The following is a 21,404-nucleotide window of genomic DNA, read 5'->3' as shown; positions in this document are numbered from 1 at the left end:
GTTTGTTCATTGCCAAGTGGCTTCAGAGTGACTTACTGATTTGTCTAAAGCAGTCTGGCTTCCTCCCTATGGGTGAAACCAGCAGAGAAGTCAGAGAGTTTTGCAACTTACATCCAGATGTTTTCATCATGCTTTCCAATATGCACTCAACTGCCATGGTATTTCTCCATTTCCCCAAAGATTCAGGAAATAGAAATGTTTCTACATACAGCAGTGTATACTCTCAGTTACAGCCAATATACACGTTGACTATTTTGCCTTGAAGAGGTTTCTGTATACTTGGAACATTCTAGACAGACAGTGACACTTGGCTTGTGAGCATTTTTTCCCCCTTTTCTTTCTTTGTTTCTTTATCTTATCCAAAGACCTCCATCCAAGGACCACCAGAAACACCTGTAGTTGACATGAACCTGTTGTAGAACATGTTGGATTTATTGCTTTTCACAGAGACTTCCCACCATGGGGAGCCACTGGCATTTCATTAAGAGGTTTTCAAAAAGGATTTATTTTAGAATTTGGGCTTGTGTTAGGTGACTTGGAGGAGAGTTTGAGGAAATAGCGTTTTGCTTTAGAGTGGATACTAAATAAGTGGGGCTCCTTCCACGATTGGGTGTTTTAATCTTAGTTATAAGGCAGAAGAACTACATCAAGGCCAAAGTTATAGTTGGTAGAAGCAACAGTCATTTGAGCAAGATAGGACATGTTTGGTCATTTCTTTGACCTTACAATGCTCATGTTTTGTCTTCTGTATTCAGGACAGTCTTGTTTTTGTCTTGATCACTCCTGGTCCTGGAGCGACCTTGTCTGACGTTGATGCTCTGTGAAATATTTCTGTTCAGAAGAACACCAGACCCAGCTCTGAGGACCAGGCCAGCTTCTAGAAACATCAATGCCTCGTTGATAAGGGACTGGTTTTCTCTTTTTCAATCTTTACTATGAAATCCAGTGTACCTTAATGAGTTTTTACAAGATAAACACCCATGTAACCGCCATGCAGGTCAAGAACTCAAGCTGTGCCAACCCTCCCAGTACCCGCCTCAGGCCCAGTCCCAGAGGACCCACTGCTCTTTCACAGTAATCACTTCCTTTTGTTTCTTTATCATTTTGTTACACAGGGTCTCTCCCTAGTCATTGTAATTTGGTCTAGCTCATTTAAAAAAACTTGATGTGTCTTTTGAGTCCTTGAATCCATAGATTCCCTTCTGTCCCTTTCTTATAATTTATCTGTTGAAAAATTCCGGCCATTCGACGCACACCATTTTTCAGTGTCTGGGCTTTGCTGTTTCCTCTTCTTGGGTGATGCTACCCTGGCCTTGTTTCCTTTATTCCCTTCTGCTGTCATCTGGATCCAGAGATTTGAATGGGCTCAAGTTCAATATCTTTGGCAAATCTGTAGGGTATGGTGTGATCTTCCCTCAGGAGACATATACTGTCTCATTGTCCCTTAAGTTATTTTTATTAGAAAAATGAATGTTGTCTGTTTTCAGGTGCAAAATACTGACCTAGTACATCCCCAAGCCCCTGAGGAGGCCAGCTGTGCTTAGCAACTCCCCCAGAGGAAACCCAGAAGACATGGCTGAGGAAGGCTTCTTATAGCACAAAATGTTTCCACGTCTTGGCTATTGTAAGTAGTGCTGCTATGAACTAGCATGTATCTTTTAGAATTATATTTTTGTCCAGATACATGCCCAGAAGTGGGATTGCTGGATCATATGGCAACTCTATTTTTAGTTTTTTGAGCAATCATTTGAAATTTCATGCGTGCGCGCCCAAGGCCTTTTGTGCCCAGCCTCAGAGGTCTGATGGCTTAGGAGCACTCTCACACCTGGTTGCTGGGGCCTGGAGCTTTCTCTGAAGACAAGCCCTAGACTCTGCCCATTTCCCTTCTGTGTCGTTGCCACCAAAAGGCAGAAACGGGATTTCTGCTTTAAACCATGACCTTGGATCCCAATCTTGGCAGGGCCTTTAAGAATATAAAGTGACTGAGGAATATGAGCATGTGGGGGTTCCCCATTGTTGACCAGAGTGTGTGGGGTAATTCTTTGGAGCAAAGTTAATAAGTACATACACGGGCTTCTCCAGTGGCTTAGCGGTAAAGAATTTGCTCGTAACACAGGAGAGGCAAGAGACCAGATTTGATCCCCGGGTCGGGAAGATCCCCTGGAGGAGGGCATGGAAACCCACTCCAGTATTCTTGCCTGGGAAATCCCATGGGCAGAGGAGCCTGGTGGGCTACAGTCCATGGGGTGGCAGAGTCGGACACGACTGAGCAAGCATGCAGGAGTTGACGGTGCTGCACCAATGCACTGATGCGCTCAGGGCAACAGAACTTTCGGGTGCTTTTTACTCTTCCTGTGGCATCCTCAGCTGACACTGACTTTCTAGTTACAAGTGCCTCCAGTTGTCACCCGTTGCCCACTCCCCTTTCCACAGGCCCAAATTCAGAGGAACCAGGTTCCCAGGGGGACGATAAATAATCCTGCTAAATCAGATATTTCTCAGCACAATTCAGAGTGTGCGCTCTACCAAACACAGAGGCAAGGCTTTCTGAGAACCACGTTACATGTTCACGAGCTTTCTCTGAGGTTCTCAGGCGGCATCTAAGGCTGATGTGCCCGCCCTGAAGACTGTGAAGGCTGGCTGGATGATGATGTGTTTATGCACATAAACCGAAATAACAAAAATCATTTAAAAGGTAAATAGAGTATCGAACCATACTAAGTCTTTAAAGCTTATTTTAGGTGCACAGAGTCAATATTACACAAGAATTAACAATATCCATCTATTTTGCGATTACAGCAGTTGATGGCAGCTAAGTCAAATCCTCAGCTGACCCTGCCAATCTCAGGAGGTTGTGTGCTGCTACCATGCACTTGTCACAGTGGCAGAATCTCCTACGCGCAGAAGTGCTAACTCACACAATGTGACAAGTCTCAATGTGCAATATCTGAAAATTTTAAAAGCTTATCTTTTAGGAGATAAAGCCGTTATTTGTACTCATTGTGCTTTCAGATGCCCTGTTATAACCAAGATGGTTTTGCACAATCGAAATAATGTCACAGTACTAGAAGCTTCAATAGCCCATATACTAAAACTCGAATGATACAGAGATTAGCATAGCCCCTGCGCAAGGATGACACACAAATTTGGAGAAGTGTTCCATATTTTTTACAATTTTGAGCATTAAAAAAAATAATATTATGAATAGGATTCGCAGAATATTTTTAAAGTTTACCAAAAGAAAACTTAAGATTACATCCAACTTGCAATTTTTTATTTGCCTTCTTGATTGCTTTAGGTATTAAAAAATAGGACTCTGCATGTGCTTCTATACTGTGAATTATTTGGTAGGTTGCTCTTTCTGGTAGATTTTCCCACCATTTTAAAGTAAAGATACACATCTTTCAACCCTGAAATTAGGTGCATTCAATTTTAACAAATTATTTTTGAGTTTTAAAAACTATGTGGTAGAAATTTTGATATAGTTAATACAATCAATTAGTTTCATTAGAAGACAGACTATTTTAATGAATGATTAGTTCATGAAAGTATCAACTATGTTGATAAGAAAATAAAATTACAAAATGCATGTTACAGTGCCCCCAAAGATTCTTGGAAAACTAGTAAGTCCTGGCAGATGGCATATATATTCATGAAGCTTTAATTTCATGCAGTTATGTATTTCTCACAAATCACTTGGTTATGTGATCTTCACACTGAGGGGTTTGTTTAGATAAAGCCATTTATGAGTTCAGTTGTTAAACTACAATATTTTATAGCATTTATTCAGTGCATCCTGATTTCTTTAAGGTTTAAATGTTACCATTTTTCCTGAAAACTAAAAATTCTCTTCTGGTATAGAGGACCTGTCAGCTCCTGTTGTTAGAACTGAAAGTGCCCTGAGATAGTCTTGAGTTTTAAGAACATATTTTACTTTCACTGTAGACTTCTCAAATGCAGTGACCTGTCCTTCATTATAAAAGATCACTGTAACCCAGTTACCATCTTTTTTTTTGAGGGGGTGGGCTTCACTCAGTTTGTAGGATCTTAGCTCCCCCAGCAGGTATTGAACCCGGTCTCTCGGCAATGAAAGCACGGAACCTTAGCCACCAGAGAATTCCCTCCACATGGTCCTTCACTCTAAATCTGTTGTAGGATTTTCCCCTCCTCCAGTCGTGATGATATATATTGACCCATCTTGTTCTTTTCTGATAACCATGATGAGCAATGAGTATACTTTTTCCAGGCTAAAGCTAAAACTCAGCAAGACTAACCAGCCCCTCTAAGAATTAAGCCTGTTCTCAATAACGCTTTGCGGGGCGGGGCTAATATAGTGCGTCCGTGTGTGCTCAGTCGTGTCCCACTCTTTGCAACTCCGTATAGACAGTGGATCAATTCATAGTAATGGAGGGTTTTGGTGACTACGACTCAAGTATCCACATTATAATCACAATAATAGTCACTAAGACCATAATATTCTCCACCATTACTGCAGTCCAGCAATGCAAAAATCCAGATACAGCAAAATGGCCACATCACTGGACAGTTTTCACTCCGTCATGGCGACTTACTGCAGAGTATAAGTGTGATGTGAGGACTGAGCTAAATCGTATGTCTCTGCCAAATGAGTGTGGCACAAAAATACTATGTTAATGCCGCTGTGTGCTTCGTTACTCAAATTAACAGAAGACATGCTTATGAAATTAAAGCATGAAAATAGACACTATTCAGAAGCTAGACAACACACGAAAGTAACTGCATAACAAGAACACGGGATGGATTACGGTCCAAATATTACCATTCTGTTATAAACGGGCTAAACCAGTGAGCTGCTTAGCCGAGAGCAGTGACTCTGCACTCCAGAACCACTTAAGAGCTTTAAAAATGCTGATGCCCAATCCCCACACACAGAGAGAAAAATTTAATTGGCCCAGGGTGGAGTGCTGGGCACAGGATTTTTAGAAACTCCCCGACTCCTTTGGTGGACCTCCACGATTGTGAAGCACTGGGCCCTGAACAAAGAGACCCCAGGGAAAGTCAGGCTTCTTTGGGCAAGATATTCCAGTAGGGGGCGCTCCGCTGATTCCATGTTTCTTAACGTCCACCTGTGTCCCAAGCGTTAACCGATTTTCGGAGAGGCCTTTCTAACATAGATGCTACTCTAATTGCTTCAAAGTTTTAAAGATTTTCTAAAAGTAACTGGAATTCCCTGACGGTCCAGTGGTTGGGACTCCACTGCAGGGGCAGAGGCTCAATCCCTGAATGGGGAACTAAGGTCTCCCAAACCCTATAGCGTGGCCAAATAATAATTATAATGATAATAAAATCTACAGTATCTTCGGATTTCAGGTTGAATATAGCAGATTAAATATATCCATTTATCTTTACTCTGTCCACAAAACCCCACTAAATGACAGTAAAGGAATAAAAAGAAAAGATATGTTCTTATTGACAAAACAGGAGAGCAGGTTAATAGGAGCCAAGTGGGAACAAGGACATTTTAATGCTTCAAAACCCTGGAAAGGCTCAGGAATTCTAAGCTATCTCTGAAGGTTGAGGAAAAATTGATATCAGAGTGGGCATCTAGCCTGTATGCTACAGTTTAGAACAAAACGAAGAAAGAGCAGTATAAGCATATTATGAGTTATAGAAGCAAACAGATGAAACTGCTAAGGATTTACAATGGTTGTTTCTGGGAAGTGGCAACTGGGATGGGAAAAAGCATTTCTGAGTTTTGCTGTTCTGAGAGCCCGTTTCCTTTGGCCTTTAAAATTAAGTTCTGAAAGCAATTATCCTTCAATTAAAAAATAAATTTTTAAAAAGCAAAAAAAAAAACCCTGAAAATATTAAGTATATACAAAACTTAGACTTTTTTTTTTTAAGCTGCTTTTGAAACGCGTTTGGGAGTAAAGGTATGCAAATACTGTAGATATGAATGTAAAATTGTAAAATCTTTCCAGGTGACAGGTGGGCAATATGGATCAAAAATTTCAATGTGTGGAACATTTAGTCCAGCATTTTCACTCTTAAAATTTGTCCTGAGGAAGTAATTGGACAACCACTGCTCTGATTATAAAATAGAAAAATTGGAAACTATCTACACTCCCTACACCAGAATTTTGATTTCAACAAGTGATGGCTCCTCCATACAGTGAAATTATATGCAAATACTTTAAATGATGGATTGCACACATCCCAGATGGTCAAAAATTCTAAAAGCCTGAAAACAACGAGAGTTGCTGGGTATGTGAAACAGCAAAATGTTGATATAGTTCCGTTGATTGTGCACTGGTACCCTGTCTTTGGAGAAAAAGCAAAAATTGGCATTACATAAATGAAAAGTTAGATATACACTTTGATCAGCAACTCTCATAGGGAGTCTAAAATGACTCCCATGAACTGTACAGTGCATGGAATTCTCCAGGCCAGAATACTGCAGTGGGTAGCTGTTCTCTTCTTCGGGAGATCTTCCCGACCCAGGAATGGAACCCAGATCTCCTGCATGGAAGGTGGATGCTTTACCAGCTGAGCTATCAGGGAAGCCCAACGCCTTTTGTGGATTTTTACAAATATGACATCCTGAGCTGTGAGGGGGGAGAACTTAACGAACACACCTACCTACATAAGTTTACGACCTACCTACATAACTTTATGAACAAAGAAAACGAACCTATATGAATAATGCAGCTATGAAAGTAGACTACCACTAAATTCAGTAGTAATAACTGTGGATAACAAAAAAAAATGGTGACTCATATGGTAAACAATTCGCCTGCAACGCAGGAGGCGCGGGTTCGCTCTCTGGGTCGAGAAGAGTCTCTGGAGAAGGGAATGGAAACTCACTCCAATATTCTGGCCTGGAGAATTCCACGGACAGAGGAGCCTGGCAGGTTACAGTCCACAGGGTGGCTAACAGTCCCACAGGACTGAGTGACCGACACTACAGAAAACAAAGCACAGCCCAAAAAACAATTACACCTGCGACAGAAACGTGGGATCACCCGAAAAGAGTTCTCCTTTTCCCAGGTGGCTGTCTCTCTGAAAGTCGCTCAGTCGTGTGCGACCAGAGTCTGTCTGGCTCCTCTGTCCACGGGATTCCCCAGGCAAGAATACTTCAGTGGGTAGCCACTCTCTTCTCCAGGAGAATCTTTCCCAGGAACTGAGCCTGGGTCTACCACATTGAAAGCAGGCTCTCGAAGCCATCAGGGTATCTCTAATCAGCAAAAGGAAAAAAAAAAAAAAAAAAAAAAGGCGTCTGCCAATATACAAGGCCCGGGTTCCGATCCTGGGTAGCGAAAAATCTGTCTGGTTTATTTGCTCAGTCGTGTCTGATCAGCCATCATGTCTTCGCTTGAAAAAGCCCTTTGTGGCTTTATGGATATTGGGTTTCCCTTCTATCTCAGCTGGAAAAGAATTCGCCTTCAGTGCGGGAAACTTGGGTTCGATCCGTGGGTTACGAAGATCCCTGCAAAAGGGGAAGACTACCCACTCCAGTATTGTGGCCTGGAGAATTCCATGGACTGCATAGTGCACGTAGTTGCAAAAAACTGGACACGACTAAGCGTCTTTCACTTTAAACTCACCGAAGCTCAAACCCGCAAACTGAAATGATAAAAAAAGCTTCAAGAATCTAAAAACACCGCCCGAAATCGTTTATTTTTCAACTTCTACTTTTCTACACAAGAATATTGGTCTTGTTTAATCTCACAAGACCTCCAAAAATTGTGGGGAAATGTCAAGTGTTATTTCTTTCTCGGTCCTACTTGATTAGCCTGCACGACCATACCGGACACTAAACTCAAGCAGGAACAAGAAACGGAGCATAGACACGTTACTGTGCCGGGGCATATATGGATGAGGGAAAGTTCACTCCTAACAAAGTGAGGATGAGAAGCAAAACAATGGCAAGTCCCGGTGAAGAGGTTGTAGCAGATCTTTTCACGTTAGTGGACGAAGGCTCACTCTTCGAAATACTATGTTGAAAGGAAATCTACGATAAACTGAAAGAAGAAATTGAACATATTGCACGCAGTGCATTCTGGTTAGGTAAATGTTCGCTGAGTCCCCGCCCCCGAGCTTCACGCCTTTCCGGCCCCAGCTCCCGTGAAGCCCGCTTCCAGTCCCTGTTCCCAGGCCCCTGACTCCACGTTTTCTCCTCCTCGACGCTCTGCCTCTGATTTCTTTCGAATAAAGGATTCTGTTGACAGCTTAAGAAAATGATATAGGAGCGCTGCATTTGACACAGAGAAGGTTCACTATAATGTCAAATAAAACAGTGCCCTCAGTGCGCAGTCCTGTCAAACGATTCGCGACCCCATGGACTGTAGCCCTCCAGGCTCCTGTGTCCATGGAATTCTCCAGGCCGGAATAGTGCAGTGGGTAGCCATTCCCTTCTCCAGGAGAGTCTTCCCCAGGAGCTAACCTCCGTTTCCCACATTGTAAGCAGACTCTTCACTGTCTAAGCCACCACAGTGACTCAGCAAATGAACTGCCTGATTTTAATGACCCAGGGATGGAACCGGGTCCTCCTGTATTGGCAGTCACCTTTTTTTTTTTTCCTTAATAGTGATTAGAGTCACCCTCATGGCTTAGACACTAAAGAGTCCGTTCACAAAGCGGGAGACCGAGGTTCGATCCTGGGGAAGCTTCTCCTGGAGAAGGGAATGGCTACCCACTGCGGTATTCTTGCCTGGAGAGTTCCATGGACAGAGGAGGCTGGAAGGCTACAGTCCATGGGGTCGCAAATAGTCTGGGCACGACTGAGGAGGTTCAGTACTATATTTCATTCGACATTATAGTGAACCTTGTCTGTGTCAAATGCAGCACCCATATATCATTCTCTTAAGCCGTCAACAAAATCCTTATTGGAAAGAAATCAGAGGCAGGGCGTCGAGGAGGAGAAAACATGGAGTCAGGGGCCTGGGAACAGGGGCAGGAAGCGGGCTTCGCGGGAGCTGGGGCGGGAAAGGCGTGAAGCTCGGGGGCGGGGACTCGGCGCACATTTGCATAACCAGAATGCACTGCGCGCGGTATGTTCAATTTCTTCTTTCAGTTTATCGTAGATTTCCTTTAAACACAATATTTCGAAGAATGAGCCTTGTCCACTAACGTGAAAAGATCTGCTACAACCTCTTCACCGGGATTTACTGTTTTTTTGGTTCTCATCCTCAGTGTGTTAGGAGTGAGCTTCCCCGACCTGTATGTGCCCCGAGAACGGTTGGTATGTGCGCTCCGCTTCTTGCTCCTGCGTGAGTTTGGTCTTCAGGGCGGCCCTGTAGACTCCTCACGCAGGACCAAGACGCAAATACGGCTCTTACGACGCCATAATTTTTGGAGGTCTTGTGAGATGAACCAAGACCAATATTCTTGTGTCGAAAAATAGATGTTGAAAAGCCAACGATTTCCAGCTGTGTGTGTTTAGGTGGTTGAAGCTTTCTTTGTTTATCACTTAAGTTTGGGAGTCTCAGCTTCGCTTGAGTTTAAAGTGAGGAACACCTGCTCGTGCCCAAGTTTTCCCGAGGTTACGCACTATGCAGGCCGTGGAGTTCTCCAGGCCGCGATGCTGGAGTGGGTAGTCTTATTTCTTTTGCAGGGATTTTCCTAACCCACGGATCGAGCCCAGGTCTCCCGCACTGTAGGGGAATTCTTTTTCCAGGCGAGATACAAGGGAAACGCAAAATCCATAAGACCACCCAGGGCTTTTTCAAGCGAAGACAGGATGGCTGATCAGACACGAGTGCGTCAATAAGCCAGACAGGTTTTTCGCTATCCAGGAACGGAACGCGGGCCTTGTATATTGGCAGACGCTTTTTTTTGTTGTTTTTTTTCCCTTTTGCTGATTAGAGTTATCCTGATGGCTTAGAGAGGCTGGTTTCAATGCGGTAGACCCAGGCTCTGTTACTGGGAAAGATTCTCCTGGAGAAGAGAATGGCTACCCCCTGCAGTATTCTTGCCTGGGGAATCCCATGGACAGAGGAGCCAGACAGACTCTGGTCGGACACGACTGAGCGACTTTCAGAGAGCGAGCCATCTGGGGAAAGAAGAACTCTTTTTGGGTGATCCCAGGTTTCTGTCGCAGGTGTAATTGTTTTTTGGGCTGTGCTTTGTTTCCTGTAGTGTCAGTCACTCAGTCCTGTGGGACTGTTAGCCACCCTGTGGACTGTAACCTGCCAGGCTCCTGTGTCCGTGGAATTCTCCAGGCCAGAATGCTGGAGTGAGTTTCCATTCCCTTCTCCAGAGACTCTTCCCGACCCAGAGAGCGAACCCGGGTCTCCTGCGTCGCAAGTGAATTGGTGCCAGACAGGAAGGCTGCTCGGATAAGACTCAGCAAATGAACTGAACAATTTTAACGACCCAGGGATGGAACCGGGTCCTCCTATATTGGCAGTCACCCTTTTTTTTTTTTTTTTTTTTTTAATACTGATTAGAGTCACCCTGATGGCGTAGACAGTAAAGAGTCCATTTACAAAGCGGGACACCCAGATTCGCTCCTGGGGAAGAATCTCCTGGAGAAGGGAATCGCTACCCACTGCACTATTCCGGCCCGGAGAATTCCATGCACACAGGAGCCTGGAGGGCTACAGTCCATGGGGTCGCAAATAGTTTGACAGGACTGCGCCCTCAGGGCACTCTGTTTTATTTGACATTATAGTGAACCTTCTCTGTGTCAAATGCAGCACTCCTATATCATTTTCTTAAGCTGTCAACAGAATCCTTTATTCAAAAGAAATCAGAGGCAGAGCGTCGAGGAGAAGACATGGAGTCAGGAGCCTGGGAACAGGGACAGGAAGCGGGCTTCGCGGGAGCTGGGGCGGAGAAAGGCGTGAAGCTCGGGGGCGGGGACTCAGCGAACATTTGCCTAACCAGAATGCACTGCGCGCAGTATGTTCAATTTCTTCTTTCTGTTTATCGTAGATTTCCTTTAAACATTGTATTTCGACGAATGAGCCTTGTCCACTAACGTGAAAAGATCTGCTACAACCTCTTCACCGGGACTTACCGTTGTTTTTTTTTTGCTTCTCATCCTCAGTGTGTTAGGAGTTAACTTCCCCTCATCCTTATATGCCCCGGGACAGTGGGGTATTCACGCTCCGTTTCTTTTTCCTGCTCGAGCTTATTCTCCGCTATGGCCCTGCGGACTAATCAAGTAGGACCAAGAAAGAAATCATACTTACATTTCCCCCCAATTTTTGGAGGTCTTGTGAGATTAAACAAGACCAATACTCTTGTGTAGAAAAGCAGAAGTTGAAGAATAAATGATTTCGGGCGGTGTTTTTAGATTCTTGAAGCTTTCTTCGTTTATCATTTCAGTTTGCGAGTTTGAGCTTCGGTGAGTTTAAAGTGAAAGACACTTCAGTTCAGTTCAGTTGCATCCGACTCTTTGCGACCCCATGAATCGCAGCACACCGGGCCTCTGTGTCCATCACAAACTCCCAGAGTCTACCCAAACCCATGTCCATCGAGTCAGTGATGCCATCCAGCCATCTCATCCTCTGTCGTCCCCTTCTCCTCCTGCCCCCAATCCTACCCAGCATTAGGGTCTTTTCCAATGAGTCAACTCTTCGCATGAGGTGGCCAAAGTATTGGAGTTTCAGCTTCAACATCAGTCCTTCCAATGAACACTCAGGATTGATCTCCTTTAGGATGGATTGATTGGATCTCCTTGCAGTCCAAGGGACTCTGAAGAGTCTTCTCCAACACCACAGTTCAAAAGCATCAATTCTGCGGCGCTCAGCTTTCTTCACCGTCCAACTCTCACATCCATACATGACCACTGGAAAAACCATAGCCTTGACTAGATGGACTTTTGTTGGCAAAGTAATGTCTCTGCTTTTAAATATGCTATCTAGGTTGGCCATAACCTTCCTTCCAAGGAGTAAGCGTCTTTTAATTTCATGGCTGCAATCACCATCAGCAGTGATTTTGGAGCCCCCAAAAATAAAGCCTGACACTGTTTCCACATCTATTTCCCATGAATTGATGGGACCAGATGTCATGATCTTAGTTTTCTGAACGTTGAGCTTTAAGCCAACTTTTTCACTCTCCTCTTTCACCTTCATCAAGAGGCTCTTTAGTTCTTCTTCACTTTCTGCCGTAAGGGTGGTGTCATCCGCATATCTGAGGTTATTGATATTTCTCCCTGCAATCTTGATTCCAGCTTGTGTTTCTTCCAGCCCAGCGTTTCTCATGATGTACTCTGCATATAAGTTAAATAAGCAGGGTGACGATATACAGCCTTGACGTACTTTCCCTATTTGGAGCCAGTCTGTTGTTCCATGTCCAGTTCTAACTGTTGCTTCCTGACCTGCATACAGGTTTCTCAAGAGGCAGGTCAGGTGGTCTGGTATTCCCATCTCTTTCAGAATTTTCCACAGTTTATTGTGATCCACACAGTCAAAGGCTTTGGCATAGTCAATAAAGCAGAAATAGATGTTTTTCTGGAACTCTCTTGCTTGTTCGATGATCCAGCGGATATTGGCGATTTGATCTCTGGTTCCTCTGCCTTTTCTAAAACCAGCTTGAACATCTGGAAGTTCACGGTTCACGTATTGCTGAAGCCTGGCTTGGAGAATTTTGAGCATTACTTTACTAGCATGTGAGATGAGTGCAATTGTGCGGTAGTTTGAGCATTCTTTGGCATTGCCTTTCTTTGGGATTGGAACGAAGACTGACCTCTTCCAGTCCTGTGGCCACTGCTGAGTTTTCCAAATTTGCTGGCATATCGAGTGCAGCACTTTCACAGCATCACCTTTGAGGATTTGAAATAGCTCAACTGGAATTCCATCACCTCCACTAGCTTTGTTCGTAGTGGTGCTTTCTAAGGCCCACTTGATTTCACATTCCAGGATGTCTGGCTCTAGGTGAGTGATCACACCATCGTGATTATCTGGGTCGTGAAGATCTTTTTTGTACAGTTCTTCTGTGTATTCTTGCCACCTCTTCTTAATATCTTCTGCTTCTGTTAGGTCCATACCATTTCTGTCCTTTATCGAGCCTATCTTTGCATGAAATGTTCCTTTGGTATCTCTAATTTTCTTGAAGAGATCTCTAGTCTTTCCCAATCTGTTGTTTTCCTCTATTTCTTTGCACTGATCGCTGAGGAAGGCTTTCTTATCTCTCCTTGCTATTCTTTGGAACTCTGCATTCAGATGGGAATATCTTCCCTTTTCTCCTTTGCTTTTCGCTTCTCTTCTCTTCTCTTCCAAGCTATCTGTAAGGCCTCCTCAGACAGCCATTTTGCTTTTTTGCATTTCTTTTCCATGGGGATTTTCTTGATCCCTGTCTCCTGTACAATGTCACGAACCTCTGTCCATAGTTTATCAGGCACTCTGTCTATCAGGTCTAGTCCCTTAAATCTATTTGTCACTTCCACTGTATACTCATAAGGGATTTGATCTAGGTCATACCTGAATGGTCTAGTGGTTTTCCCTACTTTCTTCAATTTAAGTCTGAATTTGGCAATAAGCAGTTCATGATCCGAGCCACAGTCTGCTCCCGGTCTTGTTTTTGCTGACTGTATAGAGCTTCTCCATCTTTGGCTGCAAAGAATATAATCAATCTGATTTCGGTGTTGACCGTCTGGTGAGGTCCACGTGTCGAGTCTTCTCTTGTGTTGTTGGAATAGGGTGTTTGCTATTACCAGTGCGTTCTCGTGGCAAAACTCGATTAGCCTTTGCCCTGCTTCAATTCTGTCCTCCAAGCCATCAGGGTAACTCTAATCAGCAAAAGGAAAACAAAAAAAAAGGTCGTCTGTCAATATACAAGGCCCGGGTTCCGATCCTGGGCCGCGAAAAACTTGTCTCGCTTATTGACTCACTCGTGTCTGATCGGCCATCTTGTCTTTGCTTGAAAAAGCCCTTTCTGGTTTCATGGATATTGGGTTTTCCTTGTATGTCGGCTGGAAAAGAATTGCGCCTACAGTGCGGGAGACCGGGGTTTGACCCGTGGGTTACGAACATCCCCGCACAAAGGGAAAAACTACCCACTCCAGTATTGTGGCCTGGAGAATTCCAACGCCTGCACAGCACACGTCGTCACGAAAACTTGGACACTGCTAAGCGTTCTTCACTTCAAACTCACCGAAGCTTCAACTCGCAAACTGAAACGATAAAGAAAACCTCAAAAAAAACCTGAAAACACAGACCAAAATCACTGGCTTTTTATTTCTGTTTTTCCACACAAAAATATTGGTCTTGCTCACCCTCACAAGACCTCCAAAAGTTGTGAGCACGGACACTCAGTATTTCTTTCTTGGTCCTGTTTGGTTAGTCTACCCAATCATACCGAAGACTAAAACCAAGCAAGAGCAAGAAACGCAGAAGAGCTATCCCCATAGCTTCGGGACACATACAGGTCGGGGAAATTAACTGCTAACACTCTGAGGATGAGAAGCAAAAAAACGGTAAGTCCCGGTGAAGAGGTTGTAGCAGATCTTTTCACGTTAGTGGACAAGGCTCATTCTTCGAAATACTATGTTTAAAGGAATCTACGATAAACTGAAAGAAAAAATTGAACATACCGCGCGCAGTGCATTCTGGTTATGCAAATGTGCGCCGAGTCCCCGCCCCCGAGCTTCACGCCTTTCCCGCCCCAGCTCCCGCGAAGCCCGCTTCCTGCCCCTGTTCCCAGGCCCCTGACTCCATGTTTTCTCCTCCTCGACGCCCTGCCTCTGATTTCTTTCCAATAAGGATTTTGTTGACGGCTTAAGAGAATGATATATGGGCGCTGCATTTGACACAGACAAGGTTCACTATAATGTCGAATGAAATATAGTACTGAACCTCCTCAGTCGTGCCCAGACTATTTGCGACCCCATGGACTGTAGCCTTCCAGCCTCCTCTGTCCATGGAACTCTCCAGGCAAGAATACCGCAGTGGGTAGCCATTCCCTTCTCCAGGAGAAGCTTCCCCAGGATCGAACCTCGGTCTCCCTTATTGTAAGCAGACTCTTTACTGTCTAAGCCATCAGAGTGGCTGCAATAGGTAAAAAAAAAAAAAAAAAAGTTGTATGCCAATACAGGAGGACCCGGTTCCATCCCTGGGTCGTGAAAATCGGGCAGTTCATTTGCTGAGTCACTGTGGTGGCTTAGACAGTGAAGAGTCTGCTTACAATGTGGGAAACGGAGGTTAGCTCCTGGGGAAGACTCTCCTGGAGAAGGGAATGGCTACCCACTGCACTATTCTGGCCTGGAGAATTCCATGGACACAGGAGCCTGGAGGGCTACAGTTCATGGGGTCGCGAATCGTTTGACAGGACTGCGCACTGAGGTCACTGTTTTATTTGACATTATAGTGAACCTTCTCTGTGTCAAATGCAGCGCTCCTATATCATTTTCTCAAGTTTGTGGATTTCAGCTTTGGTGAGTTTAAAGTGAAAGACACTAAGTCGTGTCCAATTTTTTGTGACTTCATGCACTATGCAGTCTATGGAATTCTCCAGGCCACAATACTGGAGTGGGTAGTATTCCCCTTTTGCAGGGATCTTCCTAACCCACAGATTGAACCCAGGTCTCCTGCACTGTAGGTGAATTCTTTTCAAGCTGAGATACAAGGGAAACCCAATATCCATAAAACCACAAAGGGCTTTTTCAAGCGAAGACAGGATGGCCGATCAGACACGAGTGAGCAAATAAACCAGACAGATATTTTGCTATCCAGGAACGGAACCCAGGCCTTGTATGTTGGCAGTCGGCTCTTTTTTTGTTTTCCTTTTGCTGATTAGAGTTACCCTGAAGCCACCTCATGCGAAGAGTTGACTCATTGGAAAAGATCCTAATGCTGGGAAGCACTGGGGGCAGGAGGAGAAGGGGACTACAGAGGATGAGATGGTTGGATGGCATCCCTGACTCGATGGACATGGGTTTGGGTAAACTCCGGGAGTTGGTGATGGACAGGGAGGCCTGGCGTGCAGCAATTCATGGGATCACAAGGAGTTGGACACGACTGAGCGACTGAACTGAACTGAACTGATGGCTTAGAGAGGCTGCTTTCAATGCGGTAGACCCAGGCTCTGGGCCTGGGGAAGATTCTCCTGGAGAAGATTCTCCTGGAGAAGAGAATGGCTACCCCCTGAAATATTCTTGCCTGGGGTATCCCATGGACAGAGGAGCCAGACAGACTCTGGTCGGACACGACTGAGCGACTTTCAGAGAGCGAGCCATCTGGGGAAAGAAGAACTCTTTTGGGTGATTCCACGTTTCTGTCGCCCATGTAATTGTTTTCTGGGCTGTGCTTTGTTTTCTGTAGTGTCGGTCACTCAGTCCTGTGGTACTGTAGCCATCCTGTGGACTGTAACCTGCCATGCTCCTGTGTCCGTGGAATTCTCCAGGCCAGAATGCTGGAGTGAGTTTCCATTCCCTTCTCCAGAGACTCTTCCCGACCCAGAGAGCGAACCCGGGTCTCCTGTGTCGCAAGTGAATTGGTGCCAGACAGGAAGGCTGCTCGGATAAAACTCAGCAAATGATCTGAACAATTTTCACGACCCAGGGATGGAACCGGGTCCTCCTGTATTGGCATACAACTTTTTTTTTTTTTTTTTACCTATTGCAGCCACTCTGATGGCTTAGACAGTAAAGAGTCTGCTTACAATAAGGGAGACCGAGGTTCGATCCTGGGGAAGCTTCTCCTGGAGAAGGGAATGGCTACCCACTGCGGTATTCTTGCCTGGAGAGTTCCATGGACAGAGGAGGCTGGAAGGCTACAGTCCATGGGGTCGCAAATAGTCTGGGCACGACTGAGGAGGTTCAGTACTATATTTCATTCGACATTATAGTGAACCTTGTCTGTGTCAAATGCAGCGCCCATATATCATTCTCTTAAGCCGTCAACAAAATCCTTATTGGAAAGAAATCAGAGGCAGGGCGTCGAGGAGGAGAAAACATGGAGTCAGGGGCCTGGGAACAGGGGCAGGAAGCGGGCTTCGCGGGAGCTGGGGCGGGAAAGGCGTGAAGCTCGGGGGCGGGGACTCGGCGCACATTTGCATAACCAGAATGCACTGCGCGCGGTATGTTCAATTTTTTCTTTCAGTTTATCGTAGATTCCTTTAAACATAGTATTTCGAAGAATGAGCCTTGTCCACTAACGTGAAAAGATCTGCTACAACCTCTTCACCGGGACTTACCGTTTTTTTGCTTCTCATCCTCAGAGTGTTAGCAGTTAATTTCCCCGACCTGTATGTGTCCCGAAGCTATGGGGATAGCTCTTCTGCGTTTCTTGCTCTTGCTTGGTTTTAGTCTTCGGTATGATTGGGTAGACTAACCAAACAGGACCAAGAAAGAAATACTGAGTGTCCGTGCTCACAATTTTTGGAGGTCTTGTGAGGGTGAGCAAGACCAATATTTTTGTGTGGAAAAACAGAAATAAAAAGCCAGTGATTTTGGTCTGTGTTTTCAGGTTTTTTTTGAGGTTTTCTTTATCGTTTCAGTTTGCGAGTTGAAGCTTCGGTGAGTTTGAAGTGAAGAACGCTTAGCAGTGTCCAAGTTTTCGTGACGACGTGTGCTGTGCAGGCGTTGGAATTCTCCAGGCCACAATACTGGAGTGGGTAGTTTTTCCCTTTGTGCGGGGATGTTCGTAACCCACGGGTCAAACCCCGGTCTCCCGCACTGTAGGCGCAATTCTTTTCCAGCCGACATACAAGGAAAACCCAATATCCATGAAACCAGAAAGGGCTTTTTCAAGCAAAGACAAGATGGCCGATCAGACACGAGTGAGTCAATAAGCGAGACAAGTTTTTCGCGGCCCAGGATCGGAACCCGGGCCTTGTATATTGACAGACGACCTTTTTTTTTGTTTTCCTTTTGCTGATTAGAGTTACCCTGATGGCTTGGAGGACAGAATTGAAGCAGGGCAAAGGCTAATCGAGTTTTGCCACGAGAACGCACTGGTAATAGCAAACACCCTATTCCAACAACACAAGAGAAGACTCGACACGTGGACCTCACCAGACGGTCAACACCGAAATCAGATTGATTATATTCTTTGCAGCCAAAGATGGAGAAGCTCTATACAGTCAGCAAAAACAAGACCGGGAGCAGACTGTGGCTCGGATCATGAACTGCTTATTGCCAAATTCAGACTTAAATTGAAGAAAGTAGGGAAAACCACTAGACCATTCAGGTATGACCTAGATCAAATCCCTTATGAGTATACAGTGGAAGTGACAAATAGATTTAAGGGACTAGACCTGATAGACAGAGTGCCTGATAAACTATGGACAGAGGTTCGTGACATTGTACAGGAGACAGGGATCAAGAAAATCCCCATGGAAAAGAAATGCAAAAAAGCAAAATGGCTGTCTGAGGAGGCCTTACAGATAGCTTGGAAGAGAAGAGAAGAGAAGCGAAAAGCAAAGGAGAAAAGGGAAGATATTCCCATCTGAATGCAGAGTTCCAAAGAATAGCAAGGAGAGATAAGAAAGCCTTCCTCAGCGATCAGTGCAAAGAAATAGAGGAAAACAACAGATTGGGAAAGACTAGAGATCTCTTCAAGAAAATTAGAGATACCAAAGGAACATTTCATGCAAAGATAGGCTCGATAAAGGACAGAAATGGTATGGACCTAACAGAAGCAGAAGATATTAAGAAGAGGTGGCAAGAATACACAGAAGAACTGTACAAAAAAGATCTTCACGACCCAGATAATCACGATGGTGTGATCACTCACCTAGAGCCAGACATCCTGGAATGTGAAATCAAGTGGGCCTTAGAAAGCACCACTACGAACAAAGCTAGTGGAGGTGATGGAATTCCAGTTGAGCTATTTCAAATCCTCAAAGGTGATGCTGTGAAAGTGCTGCACTCGATATGCCAGCAAATTTGGAAAACTCAGCAGTGGCCACAGGACTGGAAGAGGTCAGTCTTCGTTCCAATCCCAAAGAAAGGCAATGCCAAAGAATGCTCAAACTACCGCACAATTGCACTCATCTCACATGCTAGTAAAGTAATGCTCAAAATTCTCCAAGCCAGGCTTCAGCAATACGTGAACCGTGAACTTCCAGATGTTCAAGCTGGTTTTAGAAAAGGCAGAGGAACCAGAGATCAAATCGCCAATATCCGCTGGATCATCGAACAAGCAAGAGAGTTCCAGAAAAACATCTATTTCTGCTTTATTGACTATGCCAAAGCCTTTGACTGTGTGGATCACAATAAACTGTGGAAAATTCTGAAAGAGATGGGAATACCAGACCACCTGACCTGCCTCTTGAGAAACCTGTATGCAGGTCAGGAAGCAACAGTTAGAACTGGACATGGAACAACAGACTGGCTCCAAATAGGGAAAGTACGTCAAGGCTGTATATCGTCACCCTGCTTATTTAACTTATATGCAGAGTACATCATGAGAAACGCTGGGCTGGAAGAAACACAAGCTGGAATCAAGATTGCAGGGAGAAATATCAATAACCTCAGATATGCGGATGACACCACCCTTACGGCAGAAAGTGAAGAAGAACTAAAGAGCCTCTTGATGAAGGTGAAAGAGGAGAGTGAAAAAGTTGGCTTAAAGCTCAACGTTCAGAAAACTAAGATCATGACATCTGGTCCCATCAATTCATGGGAAATAGATGTGGAAACAGTGTCAGGCTTTATTTTTGGGGGCTCCAAAATCACTGCTGATGGTGATTGCAGCCATGAAATTAAAAGACGCTTACTCCTTGGAAGGAAGGTTATGGCCAACCTAGATAGCATATTTAAAAGCAGAGACATTACTTTGCCAACAAAAGTCCATCTAGTCAAGGCTATGGTTTTTCCAGTGGTCATGTATGGATGTGAGAGTTGGACGGTGAAGAAAGCTGAGCGCCGCAGAATTGATGCTTTTGAACTGTGGTGTTGGAGAAGACTCTTCAGAGTCCCTTGGACTGCAAGGAGATCCAATCAATCCATCCTAAAGGAGATCAATCCTGAGTGTTCATTGGAAGGACTGATGTTGAAGCTGAAACTCCAATACTTTGGCCACCTCATGCGAAGAGTTGACTCATTGGAAAAGACCCTAATGCTGGGTAGGATTGGGGGCAGGAGGAGAAGGGGACGACAGAGGATGAGATGGCTGGATGGCATCACTGACTCGATGGACATGGGTTTGGGTAGACTCTGGGAGTTTGTGATGGACACAGAGGCCCGGTGTGCTGCGATTCATGGGGTCGCAAAGAGTCGGATGCAACTGAACTGAACTGAAGTGTCTTTCACTTTAAACTCACCGAAGCTCAAACTCGCAAACTGAAATGATAAACGAAGAAAGCTTCAAGAATCTAAAAACACCGCCCGAAATCATTTATTCTTCAACTTCTGCTTTTCTACACAAGAGTATTGGTCTTGTTTAATCTCACAAGACCTCCAAAAATTGGGGGGAAATGTAAGTATGATTTCTTTCTTGGTCCTACTTGATTAGTCCGCAGGGCCATAGCGGAGAATAAGCTCGAGCAGGAAAAAGAAACGGAGCGTGAATACCCCACTGTCCCGGGGCATATAAGGATGAGGGGAAGTTAACTCCTAACACACTGAGGATGAGAAGCAAAAAAAAAACAACGGTAAGTCCCGGTGAAGAGGTTGTAGCAGATCTTTTCACGTTAGTGGACAAGGCTCATTCGTCGAAATACAATGTTTAAAGGAAATCTACGATAAACAGAAAGAAGAAATTGAACATACTGCGCGCAGTGCATTCTGGTTAGGCAAATGTTCGCTGAGTCCCCGCCCCCGAGCTTCACGCCTTTCTCCGCCCCAGCTCCCGCGAAGCCCGCTTCCTGTCCCTGTTCCCAGGCTCCTGACTCCATGTCTTCTCCTCGACGCTCTGCCTCTGATTTCTTTTGAATAAAGGATTCTGTTGACAGCTTAAGAAAATGATATAGGAGTGCTGCATTTGACACAGAGAAGGTTCACTATAATGTCAAATAAAACAGAGTGCCCTGAGGGCGCAGTCCTGTCAAACTATTTGCGACCCCATGGACTGTAGCCCTCCAGGCTCCTGTGTGCATGGAATTCTCCGGGCCGGAATAGTGCAGTGGGTAGCGATTCCCTTCTCCAGGAGATTCTTCCCCAGGAGCGAATCTGGGTGTCCCGCTTTGTAAATGGACTCTTTACTGTCTACGCCATCAGGGTGACTCTAATCAGTATTAAAAAAAAAAAAAAAAAAAAAAGGGTGACTGCCAATATAGGAGGACCCGGTTCCATCCCTGGGTCGTTAAAATTGTTCAGTTCATTTGCTGAGTCTTATCCGAGCAGCCTTCCTGTCTGGCACCAATTCACTTGCGACGCAGGAGACCCGGGTTCGCTCTCTGGGTCGGGAAGAGTCTCTGGAGAAGGGAATGGAAACTCACTCCAGCATTCTGGCCTGGAGAATTCCACGGACACAGGAGCCTGGCAGGTTACAGTCCACAGGGTGGCTAACAGTCCCACAGGACTGAGTGACTGACAC

The 21,404-nt window shown here is 44.9% G+C and overlaps 2 pseudogenes; both read left to right on the top strand.

Annotated features, from left to right (window-relative positions):
- Positions 1-20,479, top strand: part of LOC145535785 (DNA repair protein RAD51 homolog 4-like) — a 108,281-nt pseudogene extending 87,802 nt beyond the window's left edge.
- On the top strand, positions 3,069-3,169 carry LOC145537252 (U6 spliceosomal RNA; annotated as a pseudogene).
- Positions 20,480-21,404: the final 925 nt, after the last annotated feature.

The sequence above is a fragment of the Giraffa tippelskirchi genome, chromosome X (assembly GCF_054371585.1).
Source record: "Giraffa tippelskirchi isolate mGirTip1 chromosome X, T2T-mGirTip1v1.2.pri, whole genome shotgun sequence".
Lineage (NCBI taxonomy): Eukaryota > Metazoa > Chordata > Mammalia > Artiodactyla > Giraffidae > Giraffa > Giraffa tippelskirchi.
Note: the sequence above shows the minus strand (reverse complement) of the source record. Positions and strands in the feature narration are given on the sequence as shown.